Consider the following 4,765-nt stretch of genomic DNA (forward strand, 5'->3'; position numbering starts at 1 on the left):
GAATGCAAGAGATTGGTGAAAGAGTGTGTTCTGTCTGACTGGCAAGTCAGATGGGACACAAGCGTGAATGGGCGTGTCACTCATCGGTTTATACGGGAGGTTACATTTGCCGGCAGCCGACCAGACTTTGGGTTCGGCCTGAGTCTTGGATTCCTGTTGACTGGTCACGGTTCCCTCAATGCATTCTTGCATTCGAGGAGCCTTTATGACAGTCCAGAATGCCGTTGTGGCTCGGCTGCTGAGACATGGGAGCATGTTCTCTGTGAGTGCACAAGGTATGCAGATCTTCGAGATCTGAGGGGGATGGGTATAAGTGAGGTTAGTGGCGGGTTTGACAACTCCGCTGTCATTGTGAATGATGTCAGTATTGAATGCACTTTGGTGAGATCAACTGACTGGGGGGTGTGTGTGAGCCTTCTATTTGATCTATCTGTGGCCCATTCATTTGGAACCTCATGATGGACCCATGCTAATGCAGCTCGAGCAGATGTGTAAGTGTTGTGCGTATGCGGACGATCTGCTCGTCTTGATTGAGGGTCGGTCGCGTCTTGAGATCGAGACGAATGCGGGTATGTGCTTGCGCACTGTGTATGAGTGGGGTGAAAGTGTTGGGGTCAGTCTTGCAATGGACAAGACAGTGTCAATGCTGCTCAAGGGCAGATTGGCAACTAGTCGGCCACCCATTGTCAGACTGAATGGAGTGAATGTGAGGTATGCGTCTGAGGTGAAATACCTCGGCATAACCTTCGGCGAGAGGATGTGTTTCACTCCTCATATCGCTGGTCTCAAGGCCCGGCTACTTGGTTTGGTGGGGCAAGTGCGTCGTATTTTGAGGTCTAACTGGGGCCTAAGCAGACGTTCTGTCCGCACCATCTATGAGGGTCTGTTTGCTGCATGTGCAGCATATGGATCGTCTGTATGGTGCAAGGCGGTCACGACTGTGGTTGGATGCAAGCTTCTTGATCAAAGTATCACGAGTTTGTTATATAATCGCAAACAAATTCTTAAATGAGAGAATGCATTTATGTATTATTGATTTAAAAATTTGGTATAACTCCAATTACTCAGGTATGATTCAATTCAAGGACATTGCCAGGTAGGGAGTTCGACTGGGGCGGTACATCTCTCAAATAATAACGGAGGTGTCCCAAGGCCAGCTCAGTGCGGACAGAAACCACACATAGAGCAAAAGGGCAAATGCTGACTTGATCTCGGTGTTCAGTACACACAGGGACAGCAAAAGCTCGGCATATCGATCCTTTTGGTTTAAAGAGTTTTTAACAAGAGGTGTCAGTAAAGTTACCATAGGGATAACTGGCTTGTGGCGGCCAAGCGTTCATAGCGACGTCGCTTTTTGATCCTTCGATGTCGGCTCTTCCTATCATTGTGAAGCAAAATTCACCAAGCGTTGGATTGTTCACCCATGCAAGGGAACGTGAGCTGGGTTTAGACCGTCGTGAGACAGGTTAGTTTTACCCTACTAATGACAAAACGTTGTTGCGACAGCATTCCTGCGTAGTACGAGAGCAACCGCAGGTACGGACCAATGGCACAATACTTGTTATGATAAATAAGGGGCAATTTGCATTGTATGGCTTCTAAACCATTAAAAGTTTTTAATTTATTTTATTAACGACAATGGATGTGATGCCAATGTTATTTATAACATAGTAAATTGGGAGGATCTTCGATCACCTGAGCCCGCGCTAGTTATATCTTAAAACATTATTTAATACAATGACAAAGCCTAGAATCAATTGTAAACGACTTTTGTAACAGGCAAGGTGTTGTAAGTGGTTGAGCAGCTGCCATACTGCGATCCACTGAAGCTTATCCATTGCTTGATGATTCGATAAAAAGCAACACTAGACGAACATAATTCGTATAAATAGGTTATACATTCGCTCAAAATATATTATCAATTTATAGTTGTTATATATTTTTTTATGTATGTATGCCTACTGTACGAAAGTTCATCTATGTTGCTCTCAAATATTTAATATTTAACATTGAATAATATATATATATACAATACGTAAGGCAATATTGATATATATATATATATATGAAAATATGGAATTGACGGATGGAATATATGAAACATATATACACAATACCTAAATATAAAAACTTTAATTATTATTGAGGAAAGCATATAACATAGAACAATATATATATATATATATATATATATATATATATATATATATATATATATATATATATATATATATATATATATAATACTTAAGGCAATATTGATATATATATGAATATATGGAATTGACGTATGGAATATATGAAAAATATATATACACAACAAAACATGAATTAAAACTTCAATTATTATTGAGGAAAGCATATAAGACAGAAAAATATATATATATATATATATAATACTTGAGCCAGTATTGATATACATATACATATATGAAAATATGGAATTGACGAATGGAGTATATGAAATATATATATACACAATAACTAAATTTAAGCTTCAATTATAAGGGGGAGTATAGAGATCTATAAAATGTCATTCAGTCATATACAATATATTTAAATTTTTGGATAAACGAAAATATATAAAATTGGTACCAGTATTAAAACTTCAATTATTTTTGAGGAAAGCATATAACATAGAACAAAATATATATACAATAATTAATGCAATGTTAAAATATATATAATGAAAATATGAAATTGGCAGATGGAAATCAGCCTCTTCTAAAACAAAATTTAATTTTATAAAGGTGATAAGAAATTGCTGGATGAAGAAATATTTCTAAATATTACTTATACAAAAATTGAAGACTATTCTATATTAACATACATAATTAAATTGTAACTAAAACAACATTAAACTATATATTATAATAATAAAATAACAATGACATTTCTAAACTATATAAAAATACACAAGAGTTAATTGCACATTGGATAATAATTGTGAATATGAAATTTTTATATATTGTAAGCGATTATTGATATATATGATTATTATATTCTAATAAAATTATAAATGATATTAATCTTTATATAAATTATATATAATCTTTATCAACTTATAATGTATGAAAATAATATGAATAATTATAAAATAAGTACATGAAAAATATACGGTGAATGGTAGCATTTGGAAAAAATAGCGCCATTATAGATGACGTGTCAAAAAACCTATATAGGGAGTGGTGTCGAGCAAGGCATGTCATATAAAAAATTTTAAATACGGTAAATTCATATGACTGTGGAGTGTTGCCTTGCCGGCATAAGTCAATTATGTTTAAATAAAAAGAATAATGAAGTTATATAAATGTATTATTAAATTAGTATATAATGACCTTAAGTTGAATGGTAGCATTTGGAAAAAATATCGCCATTATAGATGACGTGTCAAAAAACCTATATAGGGAGTGGTGTCGAGAAAGGCATGTCATATGAAAAATTTTAAATATGGTAAATTCATATGACTGTGGAGTGTTGCCTTGCCGGCATAAGTCAATTATGTTAAAATAAAAAGAATAATGAAGTTATATAAATGTATTATTAAATTAGTATATAATGACCTTAAGTTGAATGGTAGCATTTGGAAAAAATATCGCCATTATAGATGACGTGTCAAAAAACCTATATAGGGAGTGGTGTCAAGCAAGGCATGTCATATGAAAAATTTTAAATACGGTAAATTCATATGACTGTGGAGTGTTGCCTTGCCGGCATAAGTCAATTATGTTAAAATAAAAAGAATAATGAAGTTATTTAAATGTATTATTAAATTAGTACATGATGACCTTAAGGTGAATGGTAGCATTTGGAAAAAATAACGCCATTATAGATGACGTGTCAAAAAACCTATAGGGAGTGGTATCGAGCAAGGCATGTCATATGAAAAATTTTAAATACGGTAAATTCATATGACTGTGGAGTGTTGCCTTGCCGGCATAAGTCAATTATGTTAAAATAAAAAGAATAATGAAGTTATATAAATGTATTATTAAATTAGTACATGATGACCTTAAGGTGAATGGTAGCATTTGGAAAAAATATCGCCATTATAGATGACGTGTCAAAAAACCTATTCATGGTGAGCAGTGTGTGCTCATCACATTATATGCTGAAAGTATATCATTTTAAAAGTATGTCATATACTCGTTTTTTGAGTTATAAATGGTTATTTGTTATGTTGTATAACATTTGGCTTACGGTATTAAGAAAAAGATAATTGTGAAATTTCAAGCCAAGATATATTGTTTGTAATAATTTTATTGTTACTACATCGTGTAAACAAATGTGTTTCCTTTTATCGTAAAATTTAACAATTGCATCCAATGGAAATTCGATTCATATGTATGGACGATTAGTACGCTGGAAAAACAAAGTTTCTAAAATTTTTGTAATTATTTTAAATATTTGTCATAAATGAAATTTTAACATTTTACATACTATGTACGAGACTATGTATGTGACTTGTTTTACCTAATATATTTTTATCGCATAATTATGTATGTAAGTTATACATATATAATTTATACATATAAATAAATTATCAAGTTTGTCATCAAAATTAAAATGTTTATTCCATTTTGGTATTAAACAATGTGTGATAAAATATATATTAAGTAAGTTAAGTTATATTTCATATAGATATAATATGTGGTGAATTTTAAAATATGTGAAACGTAAATTAACGAACATGAAATGCTATGTAACAATGGCCATAGTCGTTTATATTTAATATTTTTCGTATGTTTTTTATTCAAAAATATAT

Source organism: Drosophila novamexicana, unplaced genomic scaffold (genome assembly GCF_003285875.2).
Source record: "Drosophila novamexicana strain 15010-1031.04,08,12 unplaced genomic scaffold, DnovRS2.1 tig00002103-arrow-arrow-pilon, whole genome shotgun sequence".
NCBI lineage: Eukaryota > Metazoa > Arthropoda > Insecta > Diptera > Drosophilidae > Drosophila > Drosophila novamexicana.